General features: G+C 34.0%; 1 long non-coding RNA gene across 1 annotated transcript in view; it reads left to right on the top strand.

The window, feature by feature from the left end:
- The window catches only part of LOC118151471 (uncharacterized), a 231346-nt gene extending 222503 nt beyond the window's left edge, over positions 1 to 8843 (top strand). The window contains exon 4 of the long non-coding RNA XR_008479629.2: positions 8304 to 8843. This is a non-coding gene — a long non-coding RNA (uncharacterized LOC118151471). The remainder of the gene's footprint in view (positions 1 to 8303) is intronic.
- The last annotated feature ends 13151 nt before the right edge of the window (positions 8844 to 21994 follow it).

Raw genomic sequence — 21994 nt, 5'->3', positions numbered from 1 at the left:
CTCAGTTACCATCATTTTAGGTTTCCAGTCTCAGGATGTCATTCATAGGTTATGGTGTCCTCATGGTCGTGTGTTTTTCAGCTCTTGTCATTCCATTGAAGAGAGACCATTTGACATTCTAGAGATGGCCGCATGCAAACACTTAAAACTTTTGAGAGTGTACTGCACACCAGGGAGACTACTATTATGACTATTTGGAGGATGATACTAAGAATTTGGAGTATGCTTCTTACCCAGGGTCCCCATGAATAAAAGCACCTAAAATTAAATAGATTAAAGAATGAGCTCGATAAGAAGTCTACTCACTTAACTAAGCAGTCTTTTCATTACATCCCTATAACTAAATCTCTACAATCTATATTTGATATATTTCTTCATAGGCCACAAGTGCCAGCAGCTGCACAGATAATTCTCTGTTTAGCCAATTCTACTATTTAGCATAACTTTTACAAAGGAATTTAACGTATGTTGTATAACTATGGTCTTTAAAGTAGAATCTGCTATAGAGCTTTTCCCGAAGGATACATTTATAATTATTTCCTCTTTTACGTCAAACCATGGAAAAAGGACCTAACAAGTGATGCCCTTCTAGAATAATGAAGGCCTCCTGGCAATGTTCTCTTTAACCCATGATGTGGGTTTAAAGGAGCGAACCAATGTTCTGCTTCTGACGGATTATGAGGCAATATATGCACCATTAAAGTTTCTCCCTTACATTGGGCCTTCATTTTTATCTAGTTTATCTTCATTTTTTCAAGGTGTAAGGTTATCCATGTATAAGGCTTGCTGCAAAATCCTTCACAAATAAAACATATCCCATAAGTGCACACAAGATTTTCATTTCTATTTTTCATAGAGGCATAAACAAGGAAAAATATTCAAAGATAAAAGTCTCATGATAGTGGAGAAGTCTTGGTCCTTGATCTTGGGAGAAGCTGTTCATATCAAGGATGGCATCTTCTTCTGGGGAGAAGCTTTCCTGGTTAACTTTACCTTAAGGGTTTCAATGGATGTACACAGTTCCAAGAGTGTGGAGGGACCCTTTTCAGTTGTGAGATAATGAATCCAAAGTTCAAGTTTCCAGTTTTGTTGCAATGTGAACGGCAAGGGCAGTCGTTCTCTGATGTTCTCAGAAGATCCAATCTTCAGGTTCTAGATTATGAAGGGGTTGATTGTCCTCCATGAATTATAAAAAGCTTTCTTTACTTGGTGAAAATATACTGTGGCATAATAATCTACTGTTATAACATCAGCCCTCTTGCATGGGAGAGCTTTTATACAACCAGATAATAAGCATTGAAAATGAAAATTGTATTCTATCCCTTTATAAAAGTTTAAATGGCCCACCAGTTAGCCAAATTTAGCTGAAGCTTTGATTGTCTTCCCAGGGATATGGATTTGACAAACCAAATATTGGTTATAAACTATTTTAGCAATATATAAGTCACCGCACCAATATATTTAATTTAGAGTATTTTATCTTTTCCATGATGAGTCATGGAATGTAGAATTTTCAATAACAAAAGCTTTAAAGACTTAGGAAGGACAGGTGACTGTCTGGTTCTTCATGAGTCCATGCTTAATTAACATTAGACTTATATCCTCTTAAATACCAGTTGTTTCTCCAAATTAGGTGCATAGCACTGATAACTGATGGGTTATCATAGGTAATTTGATGTAGACCATGGAGTTCATTCAAATTGTATATCTAAACAATTTTGGTATTGGCTGATGTAGCATAAAAATCTGGCAAAATATTTCCTTGGTATTCGATTAATTTTTGTTCTACTTGGGTTAGGAGTTTTATTAACCAGTCAGTCTTTTCATTAAAGTTTTAGTAATTCTCATCCAGTCTAATTTTTGGGGAGTTGGGGAATTCATGTGGAATTCTTTCCCAAAATATGATTTTAAAGTTATTAGAAACCTGTATTCAAGAGTGCTTTTCAGGGTCCTTTCCATCCTTTCATGAATATCTAAAAGAAACTATATTCTAGGATTTTGCATGCTTGTGGAGTTTTCAGAAACTGTACCAGCATTAAGCAATTAACGGTGGAAAGGACTTTAAATAGTCATAGTTAAAGAAACAACTGACGAGGAAATTGGTTATTTCTGTGGCCTACAATAAGTTAACATAATAACCATAATTATAATTGATAGTGTATACTCAGACATTTTAGAATTTTAAAATCCCACACAATTTTGGAACATGTATTATCATTCACTAAAATATAACCTGAATAACATTGCATTACTTTATTTTGACAGTGCTTCCTACGTAACTTAACATGTTAAATAATCCTGTTTATGTCTTTTTTTGGATACTTCAGGGACCCTCTGGAGCATCTCAAGTTTAGAGGTCAGAAAAGAGTTTTGAAGCTGAAATTTGATTTTGGGAAGCCTATCAAATATGTTAAAGGTTTAACATATTGATATTTAATTTGATATTATAAAGTAGAATTACAGGTTACAATGAATCATTCATTTAGCCAAAATGATGACTCAAAAGTTTTTTTAAAAGGCAAAAACTTTTACTCATTGATTGAGGAAAGTTAGGTTTCCAAACAAACTGTCTCTTTTCTTTCCCTTCTTATTTTGTTAGTTTATTCAAAAGGCAAAGAAAAATATTTCATTGTCTTTTAATATTACATGAAAATCTTGTTCAAAAGAGAAGGCCAAGTTTTGCTCTTGCATTAATGTGTTATTAATGTCAACCCAAATTTTTAATAAAGCCATATAGAAAAATTTATCCAATTTTAATCAGTTTGATTGTAAGGTGAGATTCTCACAAAAATTCTATAGCCCTTTTCAAATTTTTGCTAAAGAGCAGGTCAGTGCTTTAACAAAGTCCTGTTGTGCTTTTATTTATATTCAACTTGTGGAAAACCCAAATAATGCCCCTTTAAATTTAGTCAACATGTTCACACAGAATTTCTTTTACAAGATTAATTTTTACAGCCCTTTCACAACTTGTTTAAGTCTCTAGCTTTACCTAATATAAAACAACGCTTTATATTAAAACATCTAATATAAACAATGCTTTAACTCTCTAAACAAGGCAAAAATTTATATTTCCATGCTTTCTTATAATCTGTTACCAAAACACATTTTACTCTCCTTACACATCTTGCATGTAAAACTATTTTTTCAGTATGCTTAACTACATGTTATAATACTAACTCAGAGCAACTTCTACTTTTGGTGCATACATTTCCTTTCACAAATCCTTTCATGACTTACACAGGCCATCTATGACATATTTGGTCTTTCTGTCTTGTCCTAAACATCCCTCTTTTTAAACAACCAGTTATTTTGCTTTAGGACAAGAATTTATAATATAAGATACTTTCTTAAATAAAATCTCTTTTCTCTATAACCTTTGCATACCTAGGGGAATGGCTAATTCCACATGCCCCTAGGCCTTATTGAGAATCTAATGTCCAAGGTAGCTAAATTGAACAATTTTCAAAAGTCAAAGCAGCTTATGACCTTAAAGCATTTAGTAAGCCTAATATCTGACTATCCTAACTTAGATCAAATGCCTTTATTTTACCAATAATCTTTAAAACTTCTTATTTCCCAAATATTACTAAAATTCCATGAACAAAAAGGCATTATAGTTTTTATTTTCTTTCAAAGTATTTGATTTGTGCTTATTTTTATTTAACAACATTAATGAGAGCTCTTTTATATAGACATAACACATACAACAGATATATAACTACACACACAGGCAGAGGAAAATCTAGTAATTGTAAGATTTTTTATTTGCCAGTTTCTTAAGTAGATTACTGGCCTCAGCATGGACCCCTTCAAGGAACAGTAATAAGAAAACATACAGTTTTTAGGGCCTAATAAGAAGGTACAGCTGGAAGACAAAAACAGATCCCCAAAATTAAGGGTCCCATTTTTCTTGGTCAACATGGCAAAACCCTGTCTCTACTAAAAATACAAAAATTAGCTAGGTGTGGTGGCACATGCCTGTAATCCCAGCTACTTGGAAGGCTCAGGGACAAGAATTGCTTGAGCCCAAGAAGCAGAGGTTGCAGTGAGTCAAGATCAGACCACTGCATTCCAGCCTAGGTGACAGAGCAAGACTCTATCTCAAAATAAACAAACAAACAAAAAAAAAAACAAAGAAAAGAAAAAAAAAGGATCCCATTTTTATATCAGATCTTAGATCCCCAAAAAGAGAGAAGTGCTACAAAGAAGACGGTGCAATGCTTTTACTGTGCATTTTACTGCATGGCAACTCAAAGCCAATGAGCCCATTTTGCAATTAACCCATCCCTAAAAGTAAATTTTCTATTCTCTACCTGGTTATTACACACTAAATCTCTCTTATCATGTGAAGTAATCTCTGATGTCCCAAGGAAAAAAATAATACAATGGAAAACAGAACAGAGCCTTAGATTTTGAGAGGGATCTATTCACTTTCAATTCCTGGGGTTTCATGAAGGAAACAAAGGTTTTTCCCAAAACGGGTTTGTGGCATCTCTGCTGTTCTTCCCAAGGAGTCCCAGTCTTTTAGAGCTTGAATACCCACTTTTAATTAAGCTGATTTTTAACCATAGCACTGTTTAAAGAAAAGAAGTTCTTTTAAATCTTTTATTACCTGACTTAAGCCAGGCCAAGCAGCTAATATTTCTGTGCTCAGAGAAAGGAAAATGTGAGATGGTTCATGGAGGGGAAGAGAATCAACGAGTAGTAAAGCTCACACAGATGTCAAACCAGGAAGGACTCATTCCCTAAGCCAGGAATTTAACCCTGAACCAGGGCTGCCATTGTGATGATAGAGACCAAGAGAAAGTACTGCCACATAGTTACAAGGTCAAGCTCCCAAGGACATGAAACCCCATGAGAGGGAAACTTTATGCAGTTTTTGTTGTTGCTATTGTTTTGGAGACCTGCAGCAAAGTTTTTTACTGACCAGTGTGCTGGGCCATCTTGAAGAGTGAGTTTAGAGGGGTCCTAGGCCTGCATTCTATCTTAAGGCGCTCCTCTTTATGACAAAACAAGAACACAAAGCCCATCAGAGTCACTATAGCTTCAGACTAGTCTCACAAATCCTTTTTCCTATTAGCTAAATCTTTACAGAGGAGATAAACAGAATTTTTACCGTTAATTCAACTGCTTTGTACAAAGAGACAGAGGCCAGAAATCTGGTAAGAAATTCTTACCCTTTTGCTGGCATGTCCAGTTTCTGGGTTTCCTTTCTCTGAGTGGCCCTAGTGACCCTGCTCGCCATACCATAGCTCCAGGGGCCAAGCCACATTACTAAGGAAAATCATGGAACCACAGGCAAAATTCTCTCAGTTTCACAAGATGCTAAACAAGGGTTTGAATGGGGTAACTACATTAACATTTTCCATTCTGGCCAGAGCAAAATATGTGTGACAAAACATAGACATTAGTCACTCTGCTTAGCAGCTAATATCAAACTGGCAAGCTTAAACTTGCCCCTGGATGGGCCCTGTCATCTTTAATTCATTTCTATACAAAAGAGGCTTTACTGAGGAAAGGGCCTCTAACCCCTTCCTATCCTTTACTCAGGTAAAATGTACCCCATTACTTAACCAAATTCAGCCAATTGGTGCTGCAGTGTATTTTCTTTGATTGGGATGGTAACTAAGCTAAAGGGTTAGAAGATTTAATTTTTTAATCAATTAATCACTTAAGGATTTTATTTGCCTTTCATAAAGTCTTTAAGTAAAAATATTGAAATCTTTTTAGAAGTTGCTGCATATTAATAAGCATCTCTAGATGAGTCTAAATGGACTTCAGTGCATTGTTTATTCAGAATGTTCCACTATAAGTTATTTTTAGTAAGACTTTGCTACTTCCCAGGCCTAATGAATAAGCCGAAGGAACTCAGTTTTCCAGAAATTAAGGATCCCATTTCTACCTAAAATATTCGCTTTGCTCTCAGGTTCCTTTGAACTTAGCCAATGATTTTTCTTACTTAAGCATGCAGGAAAAATGAAACAAAGGGTCAGAACACAAGAAATCCCTGTGAGTTTTTAAAAGCCAAATTTTACAATCCCTGCAATATTACCATTTACTACCAGTTTCTTTCTGACCCAATCAGATGTAAGAGGCCTCTAACTGGATCCAAACCAGTTAAGTACCAGGTCAGATCTGATACTGGATCCAGTCCAGGTTCTGTCATGACTTCCAAACCCAGTTTGGATCAGAAATTTGCTCAAAGAAAACCAGAGCGCTCACAACACAAATCTGTGGAGCTCTGAAATCTGAGAGAGAACTTATCCACAATCCTCAGTTACTCTGAGAGATCAAAGGACACAGGTGGTTCCTGCAGGTGCCTTGGTTGTTCACTCAGTGCTCCTGTGGGTCATTAGAAGCTCTAATTCAGGTCCCACTTCTGACACCATCTGTTAAAAACCCCAGCTGAATTAAATTTACAGGAGTTTAATTGACCAATGAATGATTTACAAATAAGGTAGCCCGCAGAATCACAGCAGATTCAGAGAGACTCCCATGCAGCCACGTGTTGGAAGAAGATTTATAGACAAAAAAAAAAAAAAAAAAAGGGAAATGACCTACAGAAATTGGAAGTGAGGTACAGAAACAACTGGATTGGTTACAGCTTGGCCTTTGCCTTATTGGAGCATAGTTCAAACATTCAGCAGTGTAATGCTGGTTGAAGCATGGCTGCTGAAATTGGCCAAGACTCAGCTGTTATTATAGGTGCATACTCCTAAGTTAGGTTTTAAATCTTGTCTACTATTAAGTTAGGTTGCAGTTCATCCACAAGGACTCAAATATAGACGTATGAAGCGCTTCTCAGGCCATATTTAGTTTGCTTTTATAGTGTGCTACATATGTGACAGTTTCCACTGCTATGTTTTCAAGTTCACTAATTTTTTTTTATTCTGAGGTGTATAATCTGTTATTGACTCCATCTTGTATATATTTTTAGAATTTCAGACATTGTAGTTTTAATCTCTAGGAGTTCCATTTGTTTCTTTGTTTGTTTTGTTTTGTTTTTGATTAGATAGTATGTTTTGTGTTCCCCCTCATCATGCTCAGGTTTTTCTCTACACTTTTTAACCAGTTTAGGATATTTACAATATAAGGTCTTTGCCAATTCTATTATCTCTGGCATTTTGTAATCTGTTTCAACTGATCTGTTTCTCCTGGTACTGGGTTATATTTTCCATTTCTTTGTAACTGATAATTTTTGACTGAATGTCAGACATGAATTTTATGTTATAGGGTGTGGAATTTTGTTATATTCCTTTAAATGGTTTTTTTTTTTTTTTTACTTTCTGGAAAGCTGTCGTGTTTTTTGGGATCAGTTTAATTTTTTTGAGACTTTTATGTATATTAAGTGAGGATCCAGAGTACCTTTCAGTCTAGGGCTGATTTCGTTCTATTTTTAGGAGGATTCTGAGCATCTACTCAATGCACCATGGTTTATGAGGTCTTTCCACTTTGACTGGTTGGAACATGAACAATTCACAGCTTTGTGGAATCTGTGAGAATTATTCCACCTACTCTTTTGGGGATGGCATGGGAAATAGTCCTTGTTATTCTGCAATGCTCTGAAATGGAAGTCTTATAGAACACTTTTGAATGATGAATTCATTTTTTAAAATAGATATAATGCTATTCAGATTTTCTATTTCTTGGGTCATGTTATGTAAGTTTTCTTTCAAAGAATTTATTCATTTTATGTAAGTTATCACATTTATTTGCATAAAATTGTTCGTAATATCTCATTATTATCCTTTTACTGTCACTACGATCCATAATATCTCTGCTTCAATTCCAATCTTAATGAATGTAGGGCCCAGAGGGCTTAGGGCACTTCACTAGATCTTTTCCCTGCCCTGCCCCCAACCTTCCACAGACCCAGCACACCTGTGCTTCAGAATGAGGTGGGTATCTCTCACCTCTTCTGCTCTTCCTTCATATTCCTATCGAACATTTGATAAAGGCTTGTGGAAGGGGTAACAGATTTGCAGACTCACCTTTTGTTAAGTCCTGTTGGGGATTCTAAAGTCTCGTTCCATCCCCAAATTGTTTAAAACTTAGTTAAAATTTTAGCTATTTTCTTCTTACCTATGTCTAAAATGACTTTCTCCTATTCCCACTTCTCCACCAAAGACGCAAGCCACTAAAGAGTCATTGCTTTCTAGACTGTAACTCATTTGGCTTCTTTTCATCTTCAGCACACTTATGGCCATTAAAGATCTATGATCTTGTAGGTAATTTCACTTGTTTTTTGTTCTTAGGATATAAATGGCGTTTTCTTTCAAGTCTCTACTTTTTGTATTTTATAGGTGGTGTTGGAGATCTCTGCTAACAGAGACCAATGCTGGCAAGGAGAACAAGGAAGAGCAGGAATGATGGACTAATTCTGGTGCCTTCTGCCCTAGGGGCTGCTTCTCATAACAACAGTCACTGCAACACTCTGACTCACCTGTTCCTGTTCCTTCAGGAGTGGTTGCTGTTGTTATAATCTGGGGACTTTTGCAGGTCTCTCTATTCTATGCCCTTGATATAGTTTGGCTGTGTCCTCATCTAAAATATCATCTTGAATTATAATCCCCATAATCCCCACGTGTCAAGGGAGAGACCAGGTGGAGGAAATTGAATCATGGGGCAGGTTTACCCCATGCCATTCTTGTGATAGTGAGTTCTCATGAGATCTGATGGTTTTATAAGCATTTGGTAGTTCCTCCTGCATTCATTCTCCTCCCTGCTGCCTTGTGAAGAAGTTACCTTTCTTCCCCTTCACCTTCTGCCATGATTGTAAGTTTCCTGAGGCCACCCTAGCCATGCTGAACTGTGAGTCAAGTAAACTTCTTTCCTTTATAAATTACCCAGTTTTGGGCAGTTTTTTATAGCGGTGTGAAAATGGACTAATACAGCCCTATACTCTAATATCATTTCAATAATTTTATTCCCTGCTCTAAGTAGCCAGTTGCTTTCTACTGCCTATAATTAAGTACCTTGATGATATATTAAGTGTTACAAGATAGGCTTAAAAATAAATAAGTATAAAATAGAATATATTTGTTATCCCTGCTACTTCAACAATGTTTTTGTTTTGTCCTTAATTTCTGTGGATCTTACTAAGTTGAGTTTTTTACAAAATTCTCAGTTGAGTTTTCTTTTCTTCCTCACCTTGTAACTTATAACTAAGGATGATAATAGCAGTTAAGATTCCTGATGTTTGTACTCTGATACCTCATATGGAAAATATCGTGAAGAGTCTTTTGTTCTTACATCACTCAAACGATGCAGAGTTTCCTTGAGAGATACCCAAATATCATTTGCTTAGCTTTTACAATTCTGCTAAAATGTACTACTAAAAAAAATCACTGAAAACTTAATTGTTTTCTGATTTTTTTAGTGAATAAGTAAAAGAATAAGCTTAGTAAGAGCCAGAATTGCTCTTGAAAGGCTCATAAAATGTATGAAGGCTACACATCTCCCCTTAATCTTGATTTGGTTAAGTGAGTTTTCATGCAGCAAGTCAGTCACTCAAACCAGTTATTCCTCACCCTATTACATCTTCTAAATTCATCTGTCATGGTATACTATCTAGTAAATATGTTATTTTCTCCAAATCATCTCCCCAGTCTACTTCCCTAGTCCAAACTTTCATTGCTACTCCTTTTACTTTTATTGGTTGCAGTAGAAAGCTGCCATAGGATTTTGTAGGCTTGAAAAAGACTCTGATTACTGATATTTCTTTTGGTTCAACTTTACATCACAAAGAAGGCAGTTTTTAAAAGTTAACTGAAAAGAGCACAGATAAATTTATCAACAGATACTGAATAAAAAAAAAACCCATACTTTGTTTTACCTGTTATTTACAGAGAGTAGCGTAGAGGGATAGTATGTTTTAATAGGCACCTCAGATTTTCAGAAAGCTGTTGACAATGGGCTATTTCCAGGAGAAGACAGATTAGAAATGGAATTTCTAGAACATTAACTGTATGGGACCCTAGACACCTAAGTAACTGATTTGGACTTGGGAAGAAGTTCACCATTGTGAAGTGCAACAGGCTGGCATAACTCAGTCAGTATAAGCAGAAGTAATATGCTGGGTATTTTTTCTCTGTCCTTTCATAGCTACTCTCCATTGTTTGTATCCATGCTCTGTGAATTATAGGCACAAATCACCTCTAGTTCTGCATCAGTGGGTTCCTCTTCTTTAGCTTCTCATTGGGCATGGCCAATGAAGGACACAGGCAAAGGATTCACAGGTAGCAATACAGTGAGATCGGAGTATTTATTCACCAGGTTTTGTCCTGGCAGGTAGCCAAAACATTGCCTCTGTCTGTCTCCTATGGCTTCTCTTTTTGCCTCTTCAGTCTGAAGGGTGGTTGCAGACACACAGTTACTGGCCCCAAGCACTACACTATACCTTGCCTCTTTCTTTTACTCCTACCTACTCTTTCTAAATAGTTTTACTCCTATTTATAAATTATTCCTCTCCCCAACTCCTTCATCTGAGTAGTATGTCTTCTGTTTCCTGTTGGGACTATGGCTAGTGTAGGAGATACCTAAATTATTCAATAACCTGTAAGGCATGAGCAACAGCTAATTGGAAAGGTTGCAGATGTAAACGACCAGTAAGGCAGCACCAGTGCATACTGTGTAAACATCAGTGCTGGCCATGGAATGTGGAGCAAATATTTTATAAGTAATGGTAAGCAATGTGTCAAAATTTACAAATTAGAAATGTAAGTGAGTTAAAGAGAGAGCCTGGAGGGTGTGCAAGCATGGCAATTGCACAGTCCAGACTTAGTTGCACATGTCCTTCCATTTAGTAAAACCGAGGTGGACTTTTAGCCCACCTCATTCTTCTAAGACTGGGAAAACAAATACTCTAGACTTTTCTCCTAGTTTAGGGTCCTAATTTTACTGATCAAGTCATCTTGTTCTTATATCCAAAAATAAATTCTACTTTTATGAAAATAGAAAACATTTTCAAGCATGTAGAATTACATGATTATAACTTTGTAGACCCTTAAATGAAATACATCTGAGGTATTTATTAACTTACCCAGTATATCTTCCTCTTTCCATACAATAGGTTTTCCATTTGATTAATGCTTCCGATCAGATAGCATTCCATCTTCTCTGCTGGTGAACTGTTCACAACACCCAGTACAGCTATTGCCATGTCTGAGAATCTTTCCTGGAAATCACCAGGCAGAATTGATCACTATTCTCTTTGCTTGAAAGCACTTTTCACTCTGTATCGTGATTAATAGTGCGTGTTTCTGTCACCATTGCAAGATTTTGATCGCCTTGAAAACGGTGATCAAATGTTTTTCATCCTTATCACTTTAGGGCTTACCACACTGTACATGATAGAACTGATAAACGTCTGTTGACCTGAACTTAATGAATTTGGTTCCTGCAGATTCCGCGGCAAGCACACGGCAGAGCCCGAATTCAAACCCAGTTTTGTTCTCAGTCCTCCATCCAAGCTCTTATCCACAATAATGTGCTGTGTTTCTTAATCATTTCACGGGGGTTTTGCTCTGATACATGCAAGATTTTTTTTAATGTTAAATTTGCCTTATCATTTCAGGAAGTCGGTGATTCTTATGTGGATTTTAACATCTAATTTACATGTGCATTGATTAGTTTTGTGTTCTTTATACCATAAATCAGAGTAAGAAAAAAAGTTTCAAAACCTGTCATTGAAAACATAATTTTCAAAAAGCTTTATTCCTATTTTCTTTCATGGCAGGGAGCAAGAGCGAAATGAGAGGCAGAGGTATATAAACTGTTCGTATAATACTATAGAGAGCCTGATGTATAGTAATGGCTCCAGGATCGTAAACGTCTCTCTTGGCACTCTTAATACTGTCAGATTATTACTGTGTTCTCAGATTCAGCTGGATGTGTTCAAGGATCTTCTTTGGTCTGAAAGGTCAGCTGCTTTTAGTTGTGCACTGGTGGAATACTAATATGTCCTTATTCAAATTACCTGCTACAGCACTTATTAAATTGATGGCCTTGTGCTCTAATTTAATACTGGTGTCGTTCAGAGGCAGGCTGCAACGGCACTCTGTGCTGAACTGGGTGATGGTGAGGCAAAGTTCAAGCTGAAACCATGGTTTGGGGCTGCATTTGCCCACTAAATTAGCAGTCAGATGCAGTGTATAATTAATTAGCACAAACCAGGGAAAGCTTGTCATTTAATAAGCCTTTTTTATTTCCACATTACACAAACAGTGGGAATTGATCCATTAAGTGCCTGGCTATTAATGCTGTTTAATGTATGTCTGGTTGTTAAATTGAGATGTCTAGGTACATACGTTCAGAGTTTAAGAGCTCCTCATAGTTTGTTCAGTGTTTGCTGAGATTTTAGGTCATGTTCCACAGAATCAATAAGAGCTTCATTACTGAATTTTGAACCTGGTTCAAACCCGTATATGGATTTAGGCTGATAATTTTTAGCATGGCCTCAGAAATAAGTCTTCATATATATCTCAAAGTTCAGCTAGTCTCCTTCTCCTAATATTAAATATTGTATTGTATTTTCAGCATTCTTTCTTTTTTATATATTCCTTGCTTGCAATTGTGTAAGGCAGAGAATAGCTTAATCTTTGCAGTATATGGCATAGTACCATGGAATGTTAGGGTTGGAGGGAGCCTTATGAAATATACAGAATGAGATTTCAGCTGCCCTGCCAGGATATTTGGAAGGGCACATAGTCCTACAGCGGTATAGAAACATTCAAAGAGCTAGATGTTGGGAGCAGCCCTTACCCTAATGTTTTTTTCTTAAAATGCTTAAGGATGATTCACACTGTTTTGTGAACTGGTTGTTGTAGTTATGAGGTGATTAACACATGTGTTCTTTAGAATAAGTCTCATTACAGTTTACATGCACAAATGAGAACATTAAATGCGTTTTCTTTTTTAGTTAATGCAGATAGGAAAACTAGAACCCTGAATGTGAAATTGCTTCAGAATAGGATAACTGTTTGAACAACTGATAAGGTCCATTTGCCACATGGAGAAATTATTGTATTTGCCTGTGTCAGTCATATTTAAATTAGTGAAATTGTCTCTATATAAATTGTCAAATGTCCAAGAAGTTAATTACATCTGTACACACACACACACACACACACACACACACACAAATGTACCTGAAGGCTGTTAGAAAGACCAACAAACATAATCATAAAGCTATGTCAACATCTCTGATTTTTTTCTTACAAACAATGAAAATTTTCTTCGGGTTTACATAGGGAATTGTAAGGCTGTATTTTTGTTAAAGGATACCACTTGGGATTACTTTTTCTTTTATAATCAAAAAAATATTACAACTGCAATATTTTCTTTCTTTTTTTTTTTTCTTTTGAGACAGGCTCTCTTACTCTGTTGCCTAGATCAGAGTGAAGTGGCATGAGTACAGGATCAGAGTGCTTCATCGTGTCTGGCTAATTTTTAAATTTTCTGTAGAGACAGGGTCTCCCTATGTTGCCCAGGCTGGCCTTGAACTCCTGGACTCAAGCAATCATCCCACCTTGGCCAAATTACTAGGATTATGGAAATGAACCACCACACCTGGCTCGCAGTATTTTCACTAAAATATGTGCTATGGTCTGAATGTTGGTGTTCTCTCCAAAGTTGCATGTTGGAACCTTCGTATGATGGTATTAAGAGGCATGAGCTTTGGGCACTTTGAAAAGAGGTTGAAGGAAGCTACTTTTACCCCTTTCTGCCACATAAGAACACAGTAAGGATGTGTCATCTTTGAAGTAGAGAATAAGCCTTTTATTCCTTACTGAAACTCCTGGCATCTTGATCTTGGACTTCCTAGCCTCCAGAGTTATAAGCAACAAATTTCTCTTGATTTATAAATAACCCAGTTTAAGGTGTTTTGTTACAGCAGTTCATTTTGACTGATACAACTTGAAATCTTTTATTGTGAACAACTGCTGAAATAGAATGCCTGTGACAAAAAATGTTTGTTTTGGGGACAATTCAGATTTGTGTAATTGCACTTATTTCATTCTGCTTCATATTATAATCAGATGTTTTCAAGCTTTTCTACTATCCTGACTAAAAGGTCCTTAGTGCTGGCTATGTCTAAATATAGCATTATACTTAAAAAAAATATTCCCTGCAGAATAAAGAATGTTATAACACACTTAGGTGACACTAAGGGAAAACTTGTTTAATTGAATGCACGATAATCTTAAAAGGACAGAGTTAGGCAAATACTTTTGTTCCCCCATGCTTAATCCATATAATGCCAACATGTAATTTATTGTATGAGTAAATACATACTTTTGTATTTTCCATTAAGTTTCCTGCCCTGCCAGTTTTTCATACAATGATAGAATTAGTTTCCTGATGCCTTTGTCTTTTTCTCAGTGAGAAAAAATTGTAATTATTTACTCACTAACAAACTAATTCTTTCACATTCATTAATTTTTCAACATTTAAGAAAGGCCTATTATATGCCAATCTCTCAATAATACAAATATATTGAGAGATTTTTATGATTCTCCTATTTTTGTTATGCATTGTTTTTTATTGGCATTATTTATCCAGTAAAATGCATTTTTGTCATCTATTAAGCTTGTTTATTTTTTGGGTTAAAATTAGTGCAAGTCACTCAATATTTCTGGTTATTTCATGCGCCCTTAAAATTAGGCATGTCAAGTACAGCTTTGGCATGCAAGTTTTGAAAAGAAGGGTGTGATTTGTCATTTTTTTCTCTCTGACATGCTGATCCTGGAAACGTGCGTTCAGATAATTTTCATCAGGCTGTTTCTTGAGTCTCTACAATGATAGAAATTCTTATCCACTGATGATCAGGTAGTGTGAGCTAGAAATAAACTTTCATTATATTAAGCCACTAATATGTGGGTATTGTTTATTTCTATATACTCACATATAATCTTGCTTTATTAGTTGGGATTCTCTAGAGGGCTGAAACTTCTCGGATAGATGTATATATAAAGGGAAGTTTAGTAAGGAGTATTGACTCACACGAACTCAAGATGAAGTCCCACAAGAGGCCTCCTGCAAGCTGAGGAGCAAGGAAGCTGGTGTGAGTTCCAATACCTTAAAAGTAGGGAAGCCAACAGTGCAGCCTTCAGTCTGTGGCTGAAAGCCTGACAGCCCCTGGCAAATCACTGGTATAAGTCCAAGAGTCCAAAAGCTGAAGAACCTGGAGTCCAAGGATGCATCCAGCATGGGAGAAAAATTAAGGTTGGGAGACTCAGCAAATGTGCTCTTCCATCTCCTCCTGCCTGCTTTATTATAGCTGCACTGGCAACTGATTGGATGGTACTCACCCAGACTGTGGGTGAGTCTGTCTCTCCCAGTCCACTGACTCAGATGTTAATCTCCTTTGGCAACATCCTCACAGACACACCCAGGAATAATACTTTGCATCCTTCAGTCAAGTTGACACTCAGTATCAACCATCACACTTGCTTATCCTAATTTATACAATAATTATAAATTATATATTTTCAATGGTGAAATGAGAGATGTTGGTCAAGGGTACAAGGTTTTAGTTAGGAAAACTAAGTTGTAGTGATCACAATGGTGACCATATTTGATAATACTGTATTGCATTATTTCAAAATGGCTAAAAGAATAGATTTTAAATGTTTTTACCAAAAAAACCTAATGTGTAGGTGAGGTGATAGTTGTATTAATTAGCATGATTTAATTATTTCACATGTCTGCATATATTAAAACATACCCCATAAATATATAAAATTATTACTTGTCAATTAACAAATAAATACATAAATATATAATATATACTAAAATAGTGTTCTTCAAATAGGTCTTTGCATCTTTCTTATAAATTTTTTTCCTGAAAATTTTATAGTTATATTGCATTATAGAAATCATTTTCCACATTTCCAAAATTTAGGTTAAGCAGAAAATCTTTTTAAACATATATTTTCTATTGTCTATATCTCCTCCAAGTTTTTTGATTGATTTTAGTATTTTTTACTCTACTATCATGGGTTTTCTTTCCACACAAATATATAGTCATCAAAAAGATGTACATTTTACTTTGAATGCAATACCTACAAAGTTAGCTAAGATAAAGAAGATAATTTAAAATGTATATGTAAAAACATTTTAGCTGCATTAAAAACAATTTTGGTGGCATATTCCACTGTGTTGTGATTTTTAGATTATATATAAGAAACGTAGCATGTGGGATAAAGGCCTGAGAGCCCCTGACGAACTATGCTATGACAATATTTTCTTTTTAACAAAGCAAAAAATCCTACCTGTAAAAGCCTATGCCTTCTTTACCTATGTGTTCCCAATGTTTAGCTCTTGCTTGTATGTGAGAACATACAGTATTTGGTTTTCTGTTCCTGTGTTAGTTTGATCCATGTAACAAAGCTGCACATGTACTCCCTGAATCTAAAATAAAAGTAGAAATTATTTTTTTAAAGAAATCCTAGGCTTCTTCTAAACTCTCAAAACATTGTGATTCACTCAGCTGTGTAAATGGAATATCTAATTTGTAATACCAGGTTACAGATAAACATAGTAAATTTTATTTTTCTTTTCGTTAGGTTAAGTTAGTAGTCTTTTAAGGTATTTCTGGAAAATCTGGATAATTATTGATTTAAAACAAGGCAAATAAAACTCATAAACCAACATTATGTTGGGATATGAATAAAATTTATTTCACATTGAATTCTGTCAAATTTACCTTTTGAATTCTTTGATATACTATATTGACATTAACAACAATTCTACATTAAAATTTTCATGAATAGAGGACTGTGAAATGAAACTATGATTTTTGCTCTGAGTTTTAAATATCACTTCAATATAATTATTCTTTAACTTATCTGTAAGAATGTAGATGATCAATAATAAATATTTACCAACTATTGGTAGGTCAATGTGAAAATATTTGACTTCTTATATTTTTAAATAAATGTCTTTGGAATAAAGGACAAGTTTAATCAGACAAAATAAAATATTTAAAATAAATTTGGAATAAGGAATGTTGATAAGTAAGGAAACGATATATATAAATACTTAAATTCTTTAATTACATACTGCACAACGCTTTGGAAAGGAAGTATACAAAAAACAACATGCTTAATTGGGATTTGGTTTATGTTGGTTGAAAATATGATTTTTTATGTCTAATTCTCCATTCAAGCTGACTTTTAGTGTATCTAAATAAGATTTGTGTTTTGGAACTTATTTATCTTATTACTCTACATTGTACAACTAAATAATGCATTATATCAGCAATAGAATTAAACTGTACCTTATAAATGGCTATAAAATTAAGAGTTTAGAACATTTTAGAATAGTATATATTGTTATACCACATTTAACCCCTAAATGCTGATGAAACTCTAATAAATTTCCGCTTTGTTATTGAGGAAGTTTGTATCAGTATTGCCCATTAAAAATAACTTTTTGAACAGAAAAATGGGTGAGAATGTATTAGTTATTGACTACTAAAAAAGAAGAAGAAAATATAAAGCCTATTTATTGAGTGTACTACAGTATTTGGGGAATTATGTGGTTAAAATAATCAAAAAATGTTTCTACTCTTTACTTCACAAAGTTAACAAAGAAATTTCTACATTTTAGAGTTTATTTTTCTACCCTATCCAATCTTATGACTTTTTGTATTATTTGAGCCTGTTTGTTTTTTTCTCTAGGATATATTTTCTAAATAAATTTTGTTGAAATATGTTTACCAAATGCTAATTTATAAAAGTAATGAAGAAAAAATTGTTTTAAAGCTTAGGAGGAAAAATGGCTAAATTACCATGATGGATAAGTAAAATAAAATTTTATATAATCATTAGTGCAATACAGGATAATATATAAGGATATGCAAATATATTCCTACCATATTGTTAGGTTAAAACTACTTTATAAAGTAATATATACCACTCTGACCTCATTGTGAATACATTAGATACTAGTGTATATCTACATACACACACATGTAGTACGTATATGTATGTCTGATTACACACATATATAAAAGACTGGATGCATGGATAAAAAGTAAGATGAGAGGTCTTTTAGTTTTCTTTTTTGCCTATCTGGCTTTTAAAACAATTTTTAAATGAACATGTGTTGTCTTTTTATTGAATAAAAAGTCTTAAACTTTGTTACCATGTTGTGACTATTTAGTGATCCTTGTCACAGAAAATTCATTACATCAGAATATCTGGTAACATAATTCCAATGATAGTTTGGGTCCTTGAATAAAGGTTTCACAAAAACAATTGAAGCAAAAGATTGTTCTTTTCCCTTTTTTTCTATTTAGATATTTTGAAATAGATATATTGAAGGGAGTTAAGACATGTTCCACACAATTATCAAAAAAATCAGTCCATTAAGCTAGCCGTCCTGACCTACATGATATTTCTATTGAAAGAAGTACAGTACTCAAGATAATTTCCATAAAAGGCACTGAAATCAGCATTAAAAGATTTTGAATTACAGCTGATGAGCATGCAAGGCTAAAAGAAGACATTAATTTTTTTAAGGTTCTGAATAGTGTTTAAATTTCTATGATAACAGCTACATTAACAGAAATTTATATATATCTTGTTTTTATTTTTGTATATATGAACACATAGGAGAAGAGTAGAAAAAATGACCACATACATTACCCTTTTATACTTGGCAGGATTTGCAGAAATAATTACTGTTGAAGTAAGAAACAAACTGAAAAATATTATTTCCCAGTCATAGTGAAATTAGAATATTTGCCTCTATTTTATGCCTTATAATTATAGACAAAATAACAATGTAACACATTTGTTCTGGCCATTATATGTGTGTTAAACACAGTTGCAAAACTCAAAGTATGCAAATATTATTTTGGTTATTCAAAATGATCACATTAGTTGTAATTGATTTAATAGTTTTTGAAGTGCAGAATTAGACATGCACATACTTTCATTTTAGGCTACTTGTTTTATCCACATCTGAATTAATTAAACTGCTCTTCCCAGGAAATATCTATAGACTGAAAGACAGTATGTAAGCAAGTTGTTGCGTAAAACACTTTCAAAAGATTCTTGAAACGTTCAGTCTTCTCAAGTCACAGAATTTTGTCTTTAGTTAGGTCATGAATTCCATTTGTTAAGAATAAGCCAATGTATTTGGTTTGTTGTTCTTTTTTTCAAAAGCTTTGTTATTATCTTTCCTTCTTTTAAATTATAGGTCATAAAGTGTGTAGCCTATAAAATCATTCTCATTGGAAAAGAATTGCAGAAAAGTCATTATCTTTTGAAATAAGTATAGTTAAAAGGTAAATATAGGTCTTTGGACATATAGGTGATCACTGAGCAATGAAATTCATGTTCACATCAAAAATACTGATTTTACCCATTCTGTTTATTAAGGCGAACTCTTATTGAAAATTGAAATTGTTTTTTGAGTTTTATAAACATAAAGTTTCTTCTTAACTAATCTATAACATTTTACATATACTTTAAAATAATTGTTTAAAATAATTTGTTTAAAATAGTTTGAAGTAAAATTTCTAGTCAGTTTTTGTTTGAATTAAGATCTCTGAATACTGTACCTATTGTGAAAAAAGGGAGTGAAAGGCAGAAAATTTATATTAGAGTGTTTTACATATTAATAATCTAGAATGGTATGTAATAAACTGTTTTAAATATCCTTCTAGTTGTAATGATAGGATGTCTTTAGATAAATTTACAGAATTTATTTTACTTTACTAATTGATTGGTATATTCATCATCCACAGATACATTAGTGAAAGCTGGATTCTAAATGACTTTCCTATGATAAGCTTTCCAATTAATTCTTCTCACACTGTTTTCCTGCTGACATTTGAACTTCTTTCATTATATAAAACACATCTGGAATGAGACATTGCTGAATAATAATCATGGATGCGAACATGTTAAAGATTGGACCCCTGACAAAGTCAAATATGTTCTGGTTTAAAACCATGACCTCAACTAATGCTGCTTTAAGTGAACCACATTTAAAAATAATATATAGGCATGTCTTTTCAGCCTGACTGTCTTGTACTACAATTGGTTAAAGAGACAGAAATCAAAATGTAAACTGTGTCTTCCTTGCAGAGATGATGATAGTCATATTTTCCCTTCCATCTGCAAATATTATTTTCTTTTACTTGTCTGATATTTAAAATATTGCAATAAGGAAATATTTAAAAAGTATTATCTAAAATATATGTTAAATCATATATTATAATTTACATCTGTTTTATAGGGCTACTAAATTTCTTCCATAGTGTATTTCATAAAGGAGGAGATGCTGATAAGATCTCGTTTAAATGGCTTGCTAATACAAGAAGCAGATCATTTTAAATGGACCTTACATCGTTATAGGATGTTAGAAATGAAGACATTACCTCAAAATGTAGGTAATTATTTCCTCCTCTTTTATCAGTGCTATTTTCTGAGGTATTATCATAAGAGAGCACTTTAGTATTAAGCAGGGCCTTAGAGTGGCAATAAATCAGTCCAACTGAGTCATCATTGTCTAAGGCATCTGAACTACTGAAATGTTGTGGATCCTACTGAGAGTGTGAAATCACTTGACCCTTGGCATTAACCTTTGCTGAATGAATAGACACTGCTTTCCACATTGAAGAACAAAGCAGAAGACTATTGATTAAACACCACATTCACTTGATATTAAATACTGGCTGAACTCACTTCTTGGTTCTAGTTCCACAGGGAGAAACCCAGAGAGTTGAGTCTCGAGAGAATGGATGTTTGTAATTCAGAGCACTGTTTTTCCTAGAAAGTACTTATTTTTTCTCCTTTGATCAATAACTAGCACCCATGATCAGCCACGAGTATGTATTGTCAATTCCGACCTGTATATTTTATCACTTAAGGTTAGAGGTCACAGTGTTGTGACTAATATTTCAGTTCTAAGCATGAATTGTTTCCTGACTTCACTATCTGTTTGAAGAAGCAATTTGTTTTATTTTATCTCCTGTTTATGAATCATTATTTTGGCAATTGATTTGTCTGCAGCAGTAAAATATCTGATTTTTCTAAAATTCTTTGATTTAATCCTCATTTTGCTGATGTTTAATTTTTACTCGACATTATTGGAAGAAATCATAGTAAAGGATAATCTTAGGATTTATGTTACTTGGAAAGAAAAACGTTACAGCTAAATAAATTTCTCAAATTTGAAAAGGGAGAAGCTTTGGAAGAGAGTGTAGTAGTATATATGTGCATAAAGACAACAATAAAAAATGAAATACTTTACAAGAAGTTTTAAGCTGATTACCTTCTGATCCATTGCATCTGTCTAAACTATTGACAACTGTTTGACAGTTTATTTATGGAGTTATTTTATCCAGAAGGATAATTAAAATTAATTCAATCCATGGAACAAGAGCTAAATTTTAAAATCTTAGCCACAAATTAGAAAATAATTTTTATTTTAAATTTCAATGGCTTCTGTGTGCTTAACTTTACATAGCAGCAATTATTTTATTGCAAGAAACCAGGTAAATTGCTACAAGATCTTTCTATTCCTCTCCAAAATTTCATATTATTTGGAGACCAGGATATTGCCTCAGTAAAATTCTTCATAATTATTTTCGTTGCTAAAGGTTTTAACTGGCTTATGTTTAATCTAAGAATTCTAGATCAGCTAGTTGTGAATCTATCATGGTTGAGCAAAGCCTATTCCTTGCTTGAATAAAAGAAAATCTTCCCTCTAAGGATATAATGGTGTAATTTAATACATTAACATCCACACAGTCTCACACAATTTGCACAGTTTTTGAAAAGGAATATTAGAAGGCTGAGGGAAGTTGATAAAGTGAATCATGCTGCTAAACTTAATGGTCAATCCTTTTGATGCATTCTACAGGGTGTGTAGCCCCTGACATCTTTCTATAAAAGCTGCTGAAGCTTGGAAAAATATGAAAAACATTCTTGTAAAAGACAACTTTGGTTTTGTATCACATATTTCTTCTTCTTTA

This window comes from Callithrix jacchus, chromosome 2 (assembly GCF_049354715.1).
Source record: "Callithrix jacchus isolate 240 chromosome 2, calJac240_pri, whole genome shotgun sequence".
In the NCBI taxonomy this organism is placed as follows: Eukaryota; Metazoa; Chordata; class Mammalia; order Primates; family Cebidae; genus Callithrix; species Callithrix jacchus.
The sequence above is the reverse complement of the archived record's forward strand: the minus strand, read 5'-3'. Positions and strand labels throughout refer to the sequence as shown.